Here is a 20,398-nt window from a genome sequence, read left to right on the forward strand (position 1 = left end):
GTCATGACAAAACAAACAAAAGTGTATCATAATAAAAAATAATATCATAGTATAAATCCCAAAATCACATAATATGGGAAAACACGGGTGGATACGGTGCGATCAAGTCGGGTCCTTCCCTTTCGAGTTGGAAGTACCTGAAACACAAATTGAAAACCATAAGAACAAATCTTAGTGAGCTCCCCTAAAATTCTACATACCGTATATGCATATCAGTCAAAACATAATTGGGTTTATTTAACCCCCTTTAGTATCTTTCAACCGGTACTGAGTCAATTTCACCCCCCCCCCTTCGGTATATTTCAACCGGATATTGGGTCTATTTCATCCCATTCGGTATCTTTCAACCGGAACTAGGTCTATTTCACCCCCATTCGGTATCTTTCAACCAATATTTTGTGTATTTCACCTCTACAGCTAAGCATACAATCATATCACTAAAGTCACGAAGTCAACATGCATAAACAGGCATAGCATGGAATTGTCACGAAGACAACTATCATTCTACAAACATAAACCAGTGGGCCGGTATTGGTGTCTTCGACCCACGATAACAGTGGAGGAAACCCACCTCGATCGAAAGATAGCAAATCCCACACCCGAGTCCAATGTCCAACGATTCCTTACGCTAGACATAATCAATACCAACCTTAGTTACTATCTAAGGTTAAGCTCATAATCATAAGGCCTAATAATGGTCCAAGCCCAAACTAAAGAACCTTAAGGTCCAACATAGGCCGAATAGCTCGAAGATGGACTAAGGCCTACAAATGATCCAATACTATAAAAAGTTCTAAGGCCCAAACTAACAAAGAAAAAGCCTAATTAAACCCGAGCCCAAAAACTCCAAAAGCCCACAGATAGTCATATGCACGGCGTACCTAGCACGTACGCCCGACGTATACGATTGATCCAGAATTGGGGTATTGGACCAGTACGCGCAGCATACTTAGGGGTACGCTCCACATATTGGTCAGACATCCAAACCCTCTCCAGATGACTTAATCCATTAAGCTTACCACGTCCATACTTCAAGTTAACATCAGAACAATGTCTTAAACCATAAAGGCGAAGACTTTAAGCTTTTACATGGCTTAAGAAGGTCAAATATTGGATTTTAACATATTAACTTCATGAAACAACCTTCAACCCTTGCATGGCTGAGCTTAAACCATCAAGACACCATTTTTATGTACAAGGGACATTAGAAACACTAAGATCTATCATCATAACCTTCTGGAGTAGCTTATATTCTAAAGAACCACCTTAAGGGACCAAAATGAACTAAAAACCCTAACTAACTAGAACTAAGAGATGAATCATCAATGTACGAACTTTATACATTCTGAAGAATGACCAAGGTGGCTAAGTTCTAGATCCACAAGCTTTAGCACAACAAGAGCAACTTCCAATAGATTTTCCCTTCTTCAAGATCACCAAAAACACTAACAAAGGTTACTTATAAGCTCAAAACACTCGAATGGAAGCTAGGGTTTCGTAGGAGGGATGATGAGGGAAAGAGGTTAATGAAGGGGTAGCCTCCAGACTCATAATAGGGATTATATAGGGTTAACCCCTAAAAGTAGGGTTTGTTGATTCACAGTTGTTTGGCTGTCAAACCAACAAATAATGGAATAAAATAATAACAATAAAACTCAAATCACTGCTACTTCTTACACTAAAGATAGTATAGAATAAGCAGGGTCGATCCACAGGGATACGGGACTTCTTATTTAGCCATATTCTCACACATCATAGAAATAATATTAAAGTGGGGATGGGTTATGTTTGAACTAGAATTAAACTTCATAAGTAAATAAGATTAATACTAAAAATCAATAAAAGAAATACATTTCCGATTCGGATTCCTATACATGCATTATGTTGTAGGATGTAATATGACGGTGATTCATGTTCAATCTAGGTTGGTAATTTAGGTATTAACAAGCTCTAATACCCAAGTTGACAAAAGTGTTGTCACACCCCCGAACCAGACGGCGGAAACGTCTGAGGGCTATTGTGACTCAATTGAATACCATCACAATGAATATACATGAAACATAACATCATACATTACCAAGCATTGAAATGTTACAACTGGTAGTGTTTTCATTCAGTACAATGATCAATAATATTACATGCCCAAAAGTAAATTGTTCGATAATAATTAAAACAACAACAAGATGTTACTGAGTACATTTTTCCTTTTCGATTTATCTGTTACATGAGAATACAAGTATTTTGAAAAACGTCAACATATGAAATGTTGGTGAGTTCATAAGTAATGTTTGAAATATAGTGGTTTGTATTGTTTTGAAAATCACCAGAAAATCCGATATTTTCTGAAAAGAGCATAGTATAAAAAGTGTGAAGATCCGTAAGTATGCTTGTTTGTTTCTATAAATGTAAAAGTACAATTTGTAAAACTCGATTTGTAACTCGTAGGTGTATTAGTTGAAAACCCTAGGAAAACCCGATGTTTTCCTAATACTTTGCATCAAATGATTTATATTTTGTTATTTTGTTGCGACGGGTGTATTCGTTGAATCCCGGTGACGTTGGATTAATTGTGGATTGTGAATTGTTATAAACGCACATTAATGAAAATGACTAGTTTACAACTATACAAATGATCCCTTAGGCGTCGCTCGCACTATTCACTTAATCCAATCACCCGGACTTCTCATAGCCCCACAACCGAGGAGGAAAAGAGGGTGCGAAGCCCCCGATATTTTCCATAAGTCGTTCAAGGCTATCGTGAATGCGAAGGGCCCTTAGCCCGACTCGCATTTGGTGAATTCTCGACTTTACTAGCAGCACCAGAGGGCCCTTGGGGTCCAACAGCACAAAACCTATAAAAGTCCTTTTACACAGAATTAGGTCATAGAAGACCCAACTACATGTAAGCGAGTTTCCTTCGGGCCTAAAGATCATGTCATTGGGCTAGCTACAACAAACACGATTTGAAACTTTCGGGCCCAAAGACGGTGTATCGACGTCTGGTGTATTCCCACGCGTGTATTGACTTCCCGAAATTTCTGCATGTGTATTGAATTCCCGAGATTTCCGCGTGTGTATTGAAGTATCGTCGTGTTAGTAATTTCGGATTCATTATTGATTCGAGACCGAATCAATTCGTTTGATAACGATTTTTGGTGTTGAAGGTGTATTATATTTCGCCGATAGTCGAGGTACTAGTATTTCATCATGTCGGATTTATTGTTTAAACATTAGAATTTTACATTTTTGCAGCCCCTTTCTTTTGGATAAATTTACACTTTTGACCCTTTGTATACAAGAAATTCTATTTTAGTCCTTAAACCATTTTTCTTGACACTTTAGTATCAAAACTTGTAGAAAAGGTATTTTTCAGCTCAAAGTTATTTGAAAAACAGTTTTAGTCCCTCAAATGAAAATTTTCTCGGCTGAAACCCTTATTTTCGCAATTTTTACACTTTTGGCCCAAAGTAGAAATTTTTTGCATCTTTGGTCCCTTTTAAATATGAAAAACATTTTTTAACCCTTGGAATGGACTTGGAGCACTAGTAGTCCCCTGTTTTACAGAAAAATACAGTTTCAGCCCCTCTAATTTGAAAATCTCGCAAATTGGGCTTTATTGGGCCGAAAAATTCATTTTTGGCCCATTATGCTTAAAATTTTCACATTTAATCCTTCAAAGAGAATATTTCCAGAAAAATACATTGTTGAAACTGTTTTGACTCATTTCATCCATCAGAATTTGGATTTTGTCATTTTGGGCCCTTTAACCTTATATTTTTAACATTTTGAGTCCAAAAATAGGATTTTTAGCCCAATGAGTTCATATTAACCAACTTGGTTATTTTTCTAGAAATGATTTGTGTGTAATAATATGTTTAATACTTGTTTCATACATCCTAATGCAAATCTCGATTTTAAGGACTTTTTGACTAGTTTCAACACCATAATCACATAAGAACATGTAAATAAACATAGAAATCATACAAAGCATACATATACTCATAGATCTACACATTTTCTTGTATCCCCCCCCCCCCCCACAAAACTTATAAAAACCAAAAAATAGGGGGTATGAAGCTCACCTTTGGGTGTGGTTTCGGTTGTGGAGAAGAGATGGAAGAAAATGAGATGATTTTCGGCCTAAGCAACCTTTCCTTGGAAGATCTCAAGTTTAAGGAGTTCTAAGATACAAGATTATGATTTCATATGAGTTAAGAAGAGATTTTTGGATATAAGATACAAGTTGAGGGCACATGTCAGTTAGGTGCCCCACTTGAGTGCAAATACCACAAGGGCGGGGTGTGGGCTGCACACCCTTGTCATTAGCAAGCATCATCACTACTTTAGTCAACTCAGACAGTTGGCTCTCAATTCTTGGAGTAGAAATTTCCTTCACTCCTATTGGTGCATCACTGTACCATTCTTCTTCTTGAGTTGTATGCTTGGACTCTTCTGCTATGTTTTTGATAAGAGCTCTTATTTCTGTTGGAGTTTTATCAGCTATGGATCCACCACTTGATGCATTGAGTAATCTCCTATCCCAAGATGACATTCCCTCACAAAAATATTACAACAAATGATACTCTAAAATCCCATGTTTTGGACATATTGAAGACAACTTCTTGAACCGTTCCCAATAAGAATGCAAAACTTCTCTCTTTTGTTGCTTGATACCAATGATTTCCCTGCGTAAGGCCGAAGCTCTCATCTCTAGAAAATATTTGTCCAAAAACATCCTTGCAAGTTCATTCCATGTTGTGACTGACCCCGGTGGTAAGTCATGCAACCATTCCTTAGCTGAATCTTGTAATGCAAAGGGGGATGCCCTTAATTTGATTTGATCTTCTGTGACTTCATGTGGCTTCATACCCACACAGACAACATGAAATTCCTTAAGGAACTTATGTGGGTCTTCATTCTCAAGACCACGGAATGAGGGTAACAAATGGATGAGTCCAGACTTGAGTTCAAAGTTGATTGTTGCAGGGTAATTTATACACAAAGGTTGTTGGGTGACATCTTGAGTAGCCCAATGTCTAAAGGTTTGTTCAGGTGGTGGGTTTGGAGGATTTTGGTTTCCTCCATGGTTGTCTGCCATGGTAAGAGTAGGTGAAGATGGTGAGGTGATACTTTTAGATGTTGGAGAAGATGTGGTTGATGGATTTGATGAAGAAGCTCCGGATTGTTGTTTCTTTAAAAGTTTGGCTTGCTTCCTTCTTTGTTTTGCAAATTTATCTATCTCTAAATCAACTGGTAAAGGTGTACCTGTGCGAAAAGATCTTGGCATAAACAATTAGTACTACCGTATCCCTGGCAACGACGCCAATTTGTTTGGCTGTCAAACCAACAAATAATGGAATAAAATAATAACAATAAAACTCAAATCACTGCTACTTCTTACACTAAAGATAGTATAGAATAAGCAGGATCGATCCACAGGGATACGGGACTTCTTATTTAGCCATATTCTCACACATCATAGAAATAATATTAAAGTGGGGGTGGGTTATGTTTGAACTAGAATTAAACTTCATAAGTAAATAAGATTAATACTAAAAATCAATAAAAGAAATACATTTCCGATTCGGATTCCTATACATGCATTATGTTGTAGGATGTAATATGACGGTGATTCATGTTCAATCTAGGTTGGTAATTTAGGTATTAACAAGCTCTAATACCCAATTTGACAAAAGTGTTTTATTCAAAACATGTTCTTTAAATAAAGCTTCATCTAATTGATTCAATTCAAATATGCTCTTGCATCAAATAATAAATGACATTAAGATCTTGCAACAATATCCAACATTCCTCATAAGTTCGGGAATATGAACATCTAATCTTTGATTACACTAATTTTTGATCTAATTACAACCAATTAAGTGCATGTTACTAACATCAAATCATAAAACATATACAAATTTCGTAATTTGATTAACTAGACTGATAAGAACCCTAATTCATTGATCAAGTGAAAAGAGAACCAATCAAACATATAATTAAGATCAAATCAAAGATTACTAGATGATAAACATAAAATCAAGTGCAAATTACAACTTAACAACAAACACTTAGGAATCCAGAATCATAAATGATTGAGAAATTAGCCACACATGTCTAAGTTAACTACAAATCTAACAAGTATGATCTTCAAATCAACTTACAAAAAGCAAATTAAAGTGTTTACAAAGTGTTAGATGATGATATAAACTCCCCAAAATCTCCCCTTGAAGTTTCAAGTCGACGTTATGTTTAAATATGCCAAAAGAACATGATAAATCGGAAGTTAAGAATTCAAATTTTGATCAGATCACGTTACACAACCCGTGTAACGTATGCCATGCCATTACACGACCGTGTAATGACTCTGATGTGCTGAAATACTTCCAAAGCGCGGCCGCGTAACGTATGCCTTGCCAAAGCGCGGACCGTGTAATGAACTGTAAGATAGCCAATCTCCAATTTTCTTCATTTCTTCAATTTAGCTCCGAAAGTTCTGAAATTTCACCGAGAGCTTCCCTTGACCATCCTAAGCATGCTTCAAACTTCAAATCACCCTGAAACATCCACAAAAAGTGGTGAAATATCGATAGATCCTTGATAATGTCCTTAAATGCAAAATGAATGAATATTACACTAAAAATGCAATGCAATGCAATGCTATAAATAAACATGAAATTAGCTTATGAAAAGGTGCAATTTATGCACCTAACAACATCGTATGCCCAACATATAAAGGTGTTTCCCCCATGTATAAATCAGGTGAGTACGTAACACATACCCACATTATGCCCATCGTACAAAGCCTTTTTCGTCTAAAAGAAATCAACACTTAACCAAAATTGCCAAGAAAATGATACCTCACAAAATGGATGTTACATATTCAATAAAGTTTACAACTTTATTGATCCTTGAGGTCCCAAAACGGTTAGGTGCTTTAGATCTGGATTATTATGAGGTTTTGAATTCATGCATGGGGTTATGACCCCATTTCTCCCATTTTAACCTATACAAGTGAATGGAATGCATTGGACGTGCATGTCCATAGAGTAATGATTTTTATGGTCCCTTATGAAGCAAGGATGCTTTCTAAGAGGTTTAATTAAAGAACTTTACATGTTTAGAGCTTAATCAATTAAGTTGTCTTCAGATAGAAACCAAGATATGGTGAAGGAAGGATTCGTGACTGTCTTGTTGGTTTGTTTATTATATATATATATATATATATATATATATATATATATTGTAACATCCGGATTCCCAGGTACATTATTTATTCATTTATTTTGGAGATTTTGGAGGGACTCGGTGAGTTGACGCTTAGACTCGCCGAGTAGGATCGTGAATTCTATCTGGGTTAATGACCGGACTCGGCGAGTCCGTGCTGTTTAATGAAACCCTAATTCTCGGTGTTTGGGACCTATTTAAAGGGGCTTATAGCCACCATTTGAGGCTACCAGACCCCTGAGCGAAACCCTAAGAGATCTAGAGCGTTTGTGAGGAAGAAGAGGCCATTTTTGATCCTTGTGTGGGTGTTTTTGCAAGAAGAAGGTGACTGAGGCAAAAGGGAACTGAAGAGGGTGCTATTTTGCGGATTTCAGAGCCTAGAGACTTCATATTGAGGTACATATTCAATCCTTCTTCAGTTTCTGTGTTAATCTTTGAGAGTTAGGGTTTCTAGCCCCTTTGGAGTACTGATTGTGAAACAATTGGTCCCTTCTTGTGTTGAGACTTTGGATCTGGATCCAAAGAGGTCCAGAGACCTTAACTCTTTGATCTTTATGGGTGTCATTGGGAGATATGAGCTTAAGGTGGCATATTGAGGCCATTTCTTGAAATAGAGCCATTAGGTCTTTGATTGGGCATCAAGATCCAAACTTTACGTGTTTATCTTCCTTAAGGAGGCCAGATCTATGGGTTAGAGGAACGGATCTGACCTCAGGAGGTCATTTGAGTTTGAGCATGGCATGAACTCGCCGAGTCCAAGAACAGACTCAGCGGGTGGGATAGTTTTCCCCCATGAATCACACAGTTGTTGACTCGCTGAATTGGGGAAGTGACTCGGTGAGTCATTGGGGATTTTGAGGACTTGAGTTCATGACTGAACTCGCCGAGTCACAATTGTGCACTCGGCGAGTCTGGTCAAAGAGTTGACCGTTGACTTTTGTTGACTTTTAGGGTATGGTCAACAATTGGACTTGTGAACTGTTTGAAGGGTAAAATGGTCTTTTAGCCTTCTTAGAGGACGTGTGAGGATTTAGTCTAGCCTGGAGAGCCGTTATTAATTGGGATTATCGTTTATGTGTTTAGGAAGAGGCTAGATCAGTGTTACGCGAGCGAGATATTATCGAGACATCCGAGGTGAGTCTTCTCACTATACTTTACCTTGTGTAGCACCTAGTTCCTGGTATGAAAAATTTATCTAAGTATTTTGCATTTTTAGCCTTGGACTCGGCGAGTTGTAGGCCCGACTCGCCGAGTAGAGCCGGGATATGGAACACGTTTAAATTGGCGACTCGGCGAGGCCAAACATCTTGGTGTTATTTCAGAAATTCCGTGAGGTATAACTCAGTTTCCTTCTGTTTTCATGCTAAGAGTCCCTTAGAGCTCCATTAAAGTCCTTCTTGAGCCATTTCCAAGCTTGATTATGAATTAGGGTTTGTGATAAGTTGATTAACCTTTAGATCTAGGCATGATTGAGCTCCAGGAAGTCGGATCTTCTGCCTTTATGGAGACATATTGCATGAAAGCCCTAGATCTACTCTTTTAGTGCATTTTGAGCCCTAAAACCTTCATTGGTGCTTATTTACACATAAAGTTAGAAACTTTACGAGCTAATCAAGCCCTAAGAACTCAGATCTATGTATGGCATGAGTTGGATGCAAGCAAAATCGAGTATATAATTATTGCATGTGAGAGACTCGGTGAGTCGTTCATTGGACTCGGTGAGTCGAGTCGCGAGTCCCAGAGTTTTCCCCCTTTTCGTGTTTGCTGAGAGGGTCGTGAGTCATGGGGGGGGTGACTCAGTGAGTCGGAAGCCAGACTCACTCATGGAGGAACTCGGCGAGTCAATGCCCTGACCCGGCGAGTCCAAGGCAATCTTCTTGCCTCAAGAACAGACTCGGCGAGTTGTTCATACAACTCGGTGAGTCTCAGCATAGAATGTTCTTCGGATGAAGACGAACTCGACGAGTTGTTCATACAACTCGGCGAGTAGGATGAAGGACTATTGGACATTAGTTTAGAAGGAAAACTCATCGAGTCAACGCTTAACTCGACGAGTAGAGACAGGATTATGGTCAATCGAATGGATAGGGACTCGACGAGTTGGCGAGCCAACTCGGCGAGTCGGGTCAACTGGAAGTTGACTTTGACTTTGATTTTGGCTTGGTTAGGGGTAGATGGTCATTTTACCCTGAGGTCGGTTAACAGTATTTGACTAAGTGTTTTGTGGGAATTATAGCTGGAGGATTTCCAGGGCAGCAGCAACAGCAAAAGGCAGTCAGTTCCCACGCAGATCAACAGCTATTTTGAGGTGAGTTACCTTCCAGTAGCGGTGGGTCTACGGCCACAATGCCGGCCCACCAGTAGGGGTGGTATGATAGATGATTGTCTCTATGATGTTCATCTATGGTTGTTACTACCTGTGATGTGTTTATGTTCTAGTATGATATGATGCTATGTGCTAGTGACAGTAGGGGGAGATAGTCCCCAGATTATCGGTCGATAGGGCCGAAGGGGCGGTCATGCCCAGCCATGCTAGATATATTATGTGATATGTGTTATGTGGTAGTAGTAGGGGGTGAAATAGTCCCCAAAATCCGGTCGAGAGGACCGAAGGGGAGACCAGCACCCAGATATGCTAGTCAACATCCGGTCGAGAGGACCGAAGGGGAGGCCAACACCCAGATATGCTAGTCAGTATCCGGTCGAGAGGACCGAAGGGGTAGGTCGGGCACCCAGTTATGCCTGACAATATATGTATGTTATGTGGTTATATGGTATGTGGTACAGTGGGGGAACTCACTAAGCTTCGTGCTTACGGTTTACAGTTTTGGTTTCAGGTACCTCTTCTTCGAAGGGGAAGGAGCTGGCGCGGTAGCGGCACATCACATACATGCTTTGTATTCCGCACTATGAGATCTTCCTAGGGATTTGTACTCTGACATTATTATGTTTTATAAAATGGTTTCCAGACATGCGACATCTTTTATGAAATGATATGATCGGTGAATGTTTTATTTCTAATGTTTTGCAAAGTATATGTTTTAAAAATGAAATTTTTGGCTCGTATTTTTGGGATGTTACAAGTTGGTATTAGAGCCCTGGTTTGAGGGATTCGGACACACCTTCGGGGGTGTTTGAACTCAAATCGAGGGATTAAAAGATTTTGAAAAAGAAAATGTTCTCTAAAAGGCTAAGTAAAAAGTTTTAAGAAAGAACAAAGTGTGTGATGTGCACGACCGACCTAGCTCAAGTAAGTATTCCCCAAAGTACCCATACAAGCTTATGTTATGTTTATCAATTTCAGTAGCTCAGCATGCTAGAATAGGACTAAGGATCTAGGAGTGATGCCTTATGTGCTTTAGTGTATGAAAAACTACATGCTAGAATTGAGTAGACAAGAGTAGGATAGCCTATCTAGGTTATGCCTGATAGTATGAGTTTAGCATTGTATGCTAGTTCAGTTTCTCCCTATGAGGACGGATTTGCTTGACATTGTTTCCTTTTGTCTGAAAGTTGTTTGCATTGTGCTTCGAGGGACCCTGAGTGATGGGAGTTAGACATTAGGTGAATACGTCACGTCACATGTGATCAGGGTTGAATAATCTTAGAGTGTTGGATTTGGCCCTATGGCGCAGCTCTTGTCTGAGTCTAACCGTCGTAGAGCCGAGTCTGTTACTCGAAGGATTATCTGAGCCTCACCGCATGTGATGGTATTCAGGTAATGGCTAATTGGCATTACAAGGAGGCCTTCAGCAGTTGAGGACCAGGTAGGGTGGAGTTAGAGATTTCCCTAGGGCAAGCCTAGGATGAGTATAGCAGTGATCAGCAGTTGTGAAAAGGATCTGGTGGAGTCAAGGCAGTCCTTGAAGAAGGTACGGATAGATGTGGAAGATAGTATGGGCCCATACTACTGAAAGCAGAGGATATGTACCCGAACCGAGGAAGGCGAAGATAAGACCAGGAAACTTGTAGTAGGTGTGATCCCTCCATAGGTGTCAGTATCGCTAATGATTATTATTTACGTATTTCAGAATGGTGGTACTACGCTCGAGGCCAGCAGTTGGTAGTTTAGAAGAGGATCAGGTTCGGGATTAGGTTCCGAGCCAGTGGATGAGGGGCTACGCGAGTTCATCGCGTCAGAGATCACCAGAGGCATCCTTGAGTCGACCCCCATTATCTTCGGGTCGATCAAGGAAGGGATAGTTGAGTTGATGGAGGATCGCCTCCGGCCATTCAGGAGCGACATGGCATCTGGCCAGTCGGGATCTCGCACAATGTCCTTTAAGGACTTCAGGGGCGGTGGTGCGCTGGATTTTCACGGGGCGAAGGAACCCATAGCTGCCAGGCGATGGATTACAAACATTGAATCTGCACAGTTGACTAGCTTCTGCCCTGAGGGGTCGAAGGTGAGATTTGCAGCGGGATGTTTGAGAGATCGAGCTAGGGATTGGTGGGAGTCCGTTGGTGAATCGTTGGGAGCCTCGGCTGTCGAGGCTATGACCTGGTCGGACTTCGTGACCAGGTTCAGGGCAGAGTTTGCACCGGCTGTCGAGCTTCAGCAGCTGGACAGTGAGTTCCTAGATATGAGACAGACGATGGAGACTGTGGCGGAGATCACCGTCAAGTTCCGGGAGAGGGCGTTGCTGGTGCCCCAGTACGTGGGTGACGAGGATATGAGGAGGACCCGCTATCATGACATGCTACGAGCTGATATTCGGGAGCATGTCAGTTTTTCAGCTTGCCCTACCTTGGACTCTATGATTGCCAGGGAAAGGGATAGGGAGATAAATCTGGAGCACATCCGGAAGAGGAAGGCAGAAGAGGGGCATGTTACTGGGGCTTTGGGGAAGAAGCCCAAGGGACCAGATGCGGGGCCGAAAGGCCAACAGGGGCGGGGCCGCTGCAGGAAATACGGCAAGACGCACGAGGGAGCGTGCAAGTTGGGATCGTCAGGCTGCTACAAGTGCGACAAGTTAGGGCACTTCATCAGGGATTATACCGCCCTTGCACCTGTGATACAGACGTTTGAGTTGTTGTGTTTCCACTACAACCAGAGGGGCCACAAGAAGGCCAATTGCCCCCAGTTGTCAGCATCAGCGCCAGTAAAGGCGCCAGCTCCAGCTACCATGCAGATTATTGATGGCCGGTAGGTCAAGGCAGAGGCTCCAGTGGTGAGGAGCCGGGAATTTCAGCTGACTACTGAGGAGGCACGCGCCGCACCTGATGTGGTGACAGGTATGATTCTTTCCCTCTATTTTATTTTTATGATGTTATGATATTGATATGTGCTCTGTGTATATGCGTTAGGATCGTTCCATGTGAACGGTATCCCTGTTCAGGTGTTGTTTGACTCGGGTGCCACCCGATCGTTTGTTTCTCTTGCGCTTAGCAAGAAGTTTACCGAGTCCTCAGGCATGTTGGATTGCCCTTTAGAAGTCGAGATTGCCGATGATCGATCGGTGTGGGCCTCATCGGTGTTCAGAGATTGTGTCCTGAGGTTATTTGAGGAGCGCTACTTGGTGGGTTTGGTTCCCATTCCGTTGCATGGGAACAAAGTGATTTTAGGCATGGATTGGTTGAGCCCTAAAGGGGCAGTGATAGATTGCGCACAACAGCTAGTGCGGATCAGGACCCCGAGTGGGGGAGAGTTGGTGATCCACGACGAGAGGCCACAGCGTGGACCCACAGTATGTTCAGCAGCAAGGGCTAGGCGCTACCTTCAGCAGGGTTGCTCGGGATATGTCGCGTACGTTATGGACACTCGGGAGACGGGTAAGGCGACGATGAGCGAGGTTCCAGTGGTGCAAGACTACGCTGATGTGTTCCCGGAGGAGCTTCCTGGGATACCTCCGGAGCGTCAGGTAGAGTTCAGGATCGACCTAGTTCCTGGTGCGGCTCCGATAGCCAAGGCACCCTATAGGTTGGCTCATCCCGAGATGCAGGAGTTGTCTACGCAACTGCAGGAGCTGCTGGACAAGAGATTTATTCGACCGAGCAGTTCACCCTGGGGAGCCCTGATCCTGTTTGTAAAGAAGAAGTACGGGTCGCATCGGATGTGTATAGATTACCGGGAGCTGAATAAGGTAATGGTGAAGAACCGTTACCCACTCCCGAGGAATGATGACCTCTTTGATCAGTTGCAGAGAGCATCTTGGTTCTCCAAGATCGACTTGCGTTCAGGTTATCATCAGATGAGGGTCAGAGAGGTGGATGTGTAGAAGACCGTGTTTCGGACGCGTTATGGCCATTATGAGTTCATGGTGATGCCGTTTGGGCTCACCAATGCTCCTGCCGAGTTCATGGACCTCATGAACCGCGTGCGAAGACCGATGATGGATCGTTCTGTGATAGTTTTCATTGATGACATCTTGGTTTATTCCAAGACGCAGGAGGAGCACGAGGAGCATCTGAGAGAGGTTTTGGAGACCTTAAGCAGGGAGAGCTTGTACGCCAAGTTCTCCAGATGTGAGTTTTGGTTGTGCGAGGTGCAGTTTCTTGGCCACCTCGTCAACCAGAACGGGATTTCAGTAGACCCGTCCAAGGTGGAGGCCGTGATGAGATGGGAGGTTCCGAAGTCTCCATCCGAGATTCGGAGTTTCCTAGGATTAGCAGGCTACTATCGGAGATTCATTCAGGATTTCTCCAAGATAGTCGTACCCCTGACCCGGTTGACTAGGAAAGTCATGGTCTTTCGATGGGGGCCTGAGCAGCAGGCAGTGTTCGAAATTCTGAGGCGGAGATTTTGCGAGGCGCCAATCTTAGCCCTGCTTGAGGGCGTAAAGGATTTTGTGGTATACTGTGATGCGTCTATCTCAGGCTTAGGCGCAGTATTGATGCAGAGGGGGCATGTCATTGCTTATGCCTCGAGGCAGCTGAAGCCTCACGAGGCGAACTACCCGACACATGATTTAGAGTTGGGGGAGGTGGTCTTCGCCCTCAAGATTTGGCGGCATTACCTCTACGGGGTTCGATATACCATTTACACAGACCACAAGAGTTTGAGGTACCTCATGGATCAGCCGAATCTGAACATGAGGCAGTGTCGGTGGTTGGACGTGGTGAAGGATTATCATTGTGAGATCTTTTATCACCCGAGGAAGGCCAATGTGGTGGCCGATGTGCTTAGCCGTAAGGCGGCACCGATTAGGGATGTGTGTATGAGGATGACGGTGGTGACTCCACTGTTAGAGCAGATTCGGGAAGCTCAGCAGGAGGCTATGAAGGAGAAACATCGGAAGAGCGAGCGAATAGTGGGTCAAGTCACCTCCTTCGATTATGATAGCCGATGATTATTGACACTACACCGTAGGGTGTGGGTGCCGTATCACGGAGGCGTGCACCAGATCTTGATAGAGGAGGCGCACAAATCCCGATTCTCTATTCATCCAGGGGCGACGAAGATGTATATGGATCTTCGTCTAGACTATTGGTGGCCCTGCATGAAGCGGGATATGGCTTGGTACGTCGAGCGATGTTTGACCTGTAGGAAGGTCAAGGCCGAGCATCAGAGACCGCACAGCAACATGCGGCCATTGGATATCCCGTTGTGGAAATGGGAAGATATTACGATGGATTTTATCACAAAGCTTCCCAGGACTGCGCGTGGAGTAGATTCGATTTGGTTCGTCGTGGATCGATTGACCAAGAGCGCCCATTTTATTCCGATCCAGGAGAGTATCTTGGCCGAAAAGTTGGCCGATATCTATATCAGGGAGATAGTAGCGCGACACGGGGTGCCGGTGTCAGTGATTTCAGATAGGATGTGCATTTCACTTCCAGGTTTTGGAGGAAGTTTCATGACGAGTTCGGCACTCGTCTGCATTTTAGCACCGCCTTTCACCCGCAGACGGATGGTCAGAGCGAGCGGACCATCCAGACTTTGGAGGATATGTTGCGGGCGTGTGTGCTAGACTTTGGTGGTAGCTGGGATAACTATCTTCCCTTGGTTGAGTTGTCGTACAACAACAACTACCACGCAAGTATTGACTGTCCTCCATTCGAGATGTTGTACGGACGGAGGTGCAGGACCCCGATATGTTGGGGTGAAGTTGGCCAGAGGGTCATGGGGAGCACAGAGGTGGTGCTCAAGATGACCGAGAGAATCCAACAGGTTCGAAGCAGGCTTCAGACTACGCAGAGTCGGCAGAAAAGTTACGTCGACAAACGTCGATCAAACCTGGAGTTCCAGGTCGGGGATATGGTTCTCCTGAAAGTGTCGCCTTGGAAGGGCGTTATTCGATTCAGAAAGCGGGGCAAGTTGGGTCCGAGATACATTGGTCCGTTCAGGGTTGTAGCCCGGGTGGGCAATGTGGCATATAGGCTGGATCTGCCAGCCGAACTCAGTCAGATCCACAGCACCTTCCATGTCTCCCAGCTGCGGAAGTGCACGCCTAGTGGATGATTCAGTGGTGGTGCCGTAGAGGATATCCAGGTTGATGAAAGCCTGAATTACATTGAGCGCCCAGTCACAATCCTCGACCGGAAGCTGAAGGATCCGAGGAACAAGAGGGTGGAATTAGTGAAGGTGCAATGGCAGCACCGGAAGGGTTCGGAGTGGACTTGGGAGCCGGTGGAAGAAATGATGGAGCATTACCCCGAGCTGTTTCAGGATCGAGCAGCAGACTTCGAGGACGAAGTCTAAAATAAGTGGGGGAGATTTGTAGCACCTGGTTCCTGGTATGAAAATTTTATCTAAGTATTTTGCATTTTTAGCCTTGGACTCGGCGAGTTGTAGGCCCGACTCGCCGAGTAGAGTCGGGATATGGAACACGTTAAAGTTGGCGACTCGGCGAGTCCCCGATGTCTGATGAAACCCTAATTCCAAGGGTTTGCACCCTATTTAAACCATCATATGCGCCCCCAAGCTCGCCCCTTCACCCTCAGAGCTCCCTATATCGTCCTAACCTCGTTATTTGTGAGATTGAAGTACTTTGGTGTGATTTCTTGAAGATTTTGAGAGAAAAAGGAGAGTAGATCAAGACAAGAAGAAGGAGGCCAGACATCTTGGTGTTATTTTAGAGATTCTGTGAGGTATAACTCAGTTTCCTTCGGTTTTCATGCTAAGAGTCCCTTAGAGCTCCATTAAAGTCCTTCTTGAGCCATTTCCAAGCTTGATTATGAATTAGGGTTTGTGATAAGTTGATTAACCTTTAGATCTAGGCATGATTGAGCTCCAGGAGGTCGGATCTTCTGCCTTTATGGAGCCATATTGCATGAAAGCCCTAGATCTACTCTTTTAGTGCATTTTGAGCCCTAAAACCTTCATTGGTGTTTATTAACACGTAAAGTTGGAAACTTTACGTGTTAATCAAGCCCTAAGAACTCAGATCTATGTATGGCATGAGCTGGATGCAAGCAAAACCGAGTATATAATTATTGCATGTGAGAGACTCGGCGAGTCGAGTCACGAGTCCTCGAGTTTTCCCCCTTTTCGTGTTTGCTGAGTGGGTCGTGAGTCATGGGGAGGGTGACTCAGTGAGTCGGAAGCCAGACTCACTCATGGAGGAACTCGGCGAGTCAATGCCCTGACTCGGCAAGTCCAAGGCAATCTTCTTGTCTCAAGAACAGACTCGGTGAGTTGTTCATACAACTCGGCGAGTCTCAGCATAGAATGTTCTTCGGATGAAGATGAACTCGACGAGTTGTTCATACAACTCAGCGAGTAGGATGAAGGACTATTGGACATCAGTTTAGAAGGAAAACTCGTCGATTCAATGCTTAACTCGACGAGTAGAGACAGGATTATGGTCAATCGAATGGATAGGGACTCAACGAGTTGGCGAGCCAACTCGGCGAGTCGGGTCAACTGGAAGTTGACTTTGACTTTGACTCTTGGCTTGGTTAAGGGTAGATGGTCATTTTACCCTGAGGTCGGTTAGCAATATTTGACTAAGTGTTTTGTAGGAATTATAGTCGGAGGATTTTCGGGGCAGCAGCAGTAGAAGGCAGTCAGTTCCCACGCAGATCAGCAACTATTTTGAGGTGAGTTACCTTCCAGTAGCAGTGAGTCTACGGCCACAATGCCGGCCCACCAGTAGGGGTGGTATGATAGATGATTGTCTTTGTGATATTCATCTATGGTTGTTACTACTTGTGATGTGTTTATGTGCTAGTGACAGTAGGGGAGATAGTCCCCAGATTACCGGTCGATAGGGCCGAAGGGGCGGTCATGCCCAGCCATGCTAGATAGATTATGTGATATGTGTTATGTGGTAGTAGTAGGGGTGAAATAGTCCCCAACATCCGGTCGAGAGGACCGAAGGGGAGACCAGCACCCAGATATGCTAGTCAGCATTCGGTCGAGAGGATCGAAGGGGAGGCCAACACCCAGATATGCTAGTCAGTATCCGGTCGAGAGGACTGAAGGGGTAGGTCGGGCACCCAGTTATGCCTGACAATATATGTATGTTATGTGGTTATATGGTATGTGGTACAGTGGGGGAACTCACTAAGCTTCGTGCTTACGGTTTACAGTTTTGGTTTCAGGTACCTCTTCTTCGAAGGGGAAGGAGCTGGCGCGATAGCGGCACATCACATACATGCTTTGTATTCCGCACTATGAGATCTTCCTGTGGATTTGCACTCTGACATTATTATGTTTTATAAAATGGTTTCCAGACACGCGACATCTTTTATGAAATGATATGATCGGTGAATGTTTTGTTTCTAATGTTTTGCAAAGTATATGCTTTAAAAATGAAATTTTTGGCTCGTATTGTTGGGATGTTACACCTTGAGTGGTAATTAGAGTTATGTGACAAAGTTATTGTATGTTATTTATGTGATGTGTTGCATTGCATTATTTCTATGTGATTTATGACGTGTGTATATCAGAGTTAGAACCGGAAGGTTCACAGAGCTAGGAACAGAGGGTCCACAGAGTTAGGGCCCGCAGAGTTATAGCCTCGAGTGGCTAGTATGTGTTATGTGTGGTATTTTGGGGAACTCACTAAACTTCGTGCTTACAGTGTTTTGTGTTATGTGTTCCAGGTATTAGTGAGGATCGCGGGAAGGCGCCAGCATGATCAGTACACACGTGCGCGGAGTTTCATTGGTATGTTATGGTCTTGGGATTTGTAATAAGATAATGTTGATACATTGTTTTCTTGAAAGTGATTATGAATGAATTTACATGGTTTTTAAAAAGTGAAAAAAAATTGTTTGAATTTTTACGGCGTTACATATATATATATATATATATATATATATATATATATATATATATATATATATATATATATAAGCCAAAACTTCATAAATGACCCATGTGGTAGTGAAATGACGAAAATGTCCTTCACTTAACGGTAGAAAAGTTGACGGAGTGAGACATACTGATCAAACATCAAAAAAATTTAAACCACATGGACTATATGTGATGTTTTTTAAACTTAGGGACTAAACTTCAGATTTCGAAATACCACAAAGACCATTTATGAAGTTTTGTCTATAATTAAAAAAAAATAAAAAACAAGTTAATAAAAAGAAATATCGATTTTTTTTTCAAATACGATAATTAAAATTTAAAAAGCTTGACGGTTGTTGTAACTAAATTTTCAAAAAAAAAACATATAAAAAATAATTTAAATTAAAGTAAAAATGTCATTTATAATAAATATTAAAGTTAAAAAAATTAAAATAGATATTAATCCTCCATAATCATACATACTTATAAAGCTAGCATTTTTTCTTGAATCTCATGCATTTGAAACCCCCATTCTTTTTTCCTTTCACCATATTCATTTGAAACTCCCATGACTTTTCAATTTCTTTATAATAATAATTATAATTTGGTAATTAGGTTAAATAAATATCAAATCTAAAGTGTATTCATATATAAACTAAATTTCAATATTAAAATAATATCTTTAATTCTACTTATAAAATTATGTTTTTTAACTTTTAACATATTATACTTAATTTATTAGTTTTAATATATTGTTTGATGTAAACCATTATCATTTTAAAGGTATAATTTTTGAACAATTTGTATAAAATACTTAATATATTAATTAAAATATAACATTATAGGCTCAACTTAAATATAAATTTTATTTAACTTAAACAACCCAAAGATTATTTTATAAATAGTTAAAAGTGATAAATTGTAGTGCCTTTCTAATAATGATTATAAGTTGGTTAATAAGGTTAAATAAATATCAAACCTAAAGCGTAATCATAAATAGACTAAATTTCAATTTTAAAATAATATATTTACTTCTATTTATAAAGTTATGTCTTTAAATTTTAACATATTATACTTAATTTATTAGATTTAAAATGTTGTTGCATGTAAACCATTATCAGTTTAAAGTTATAATTTTTGAACAATTTGGACAAAATACTTAAATTGTTAATTTAAATATAACATTACAGTGTCAACTTAAATATAAATTTCAGTTCCACTAAAAAACCAAATAGTATTTTGTAAATAGTTAAAAGTGATAAATTATAGTGATAAATGCAAAAACTAAATTGTAATATCAGTTTAACTAAAATATTTCCTAAATATATTTACATAATCGTTAAAAAATTTCAAATAAGTGGCTTAAATAAAACTTATAATAACAATAGTTAAAAATAACTTTATATAAATGATTATATTGTTACATTTAAAATCAAAAAATAATGTTTGATATTTTAAATAATTATAATGATAGAAATTAAAACATTAAGCAAATAAATTTTAAAATATTAGTTAAAAATCACAACTATAATAATATTAAACCATATATAATATTTAATTTTATTGATGTGTAACTCACGAGTAGAAGTCATTCAAACGACTGAGATTATGACGTTATAATAGATTTATATATTATTATATAATTCAAAGTAATCAATATATTATATCAAATTAATATACTAATTATTATATCAAATTTAACAACAAAGTTAGTGTTATATTTGAATATATATATATATATATATATATATATATATATATATATATATATATATATATATTTGTAAAGACTTCGACTATATAGGTGTTATTGCGCATTACAATGTCAACTCAAATATAAATTTCAGTTCCATTTAAAAAAACTAAAGAATATTTTGTAAATAGTTAAAAGTGATAATTGTAGTGATAAAAGCAAAAACTAAATTGTAATCTCAATTTAACTAAAATATTTCTTAAATATATTTTTATAATCGTTAAAAGTTTTCAAAT

This window comes from Lactuca serriola, chromosome 2, assembly GCF_051521515.1.
Source record: "Lactuca serriola cultivar US96UC23 chromosome 2, Lser_US96UC23_V15, whole genome shotgun sequence".
Lineage (NCBI taxonomy): Eukaryota > Viridiplantae > Streptophyta > Magnoliopsida > Asterales > Asteraceae > Lactuca > Lactuca serriola.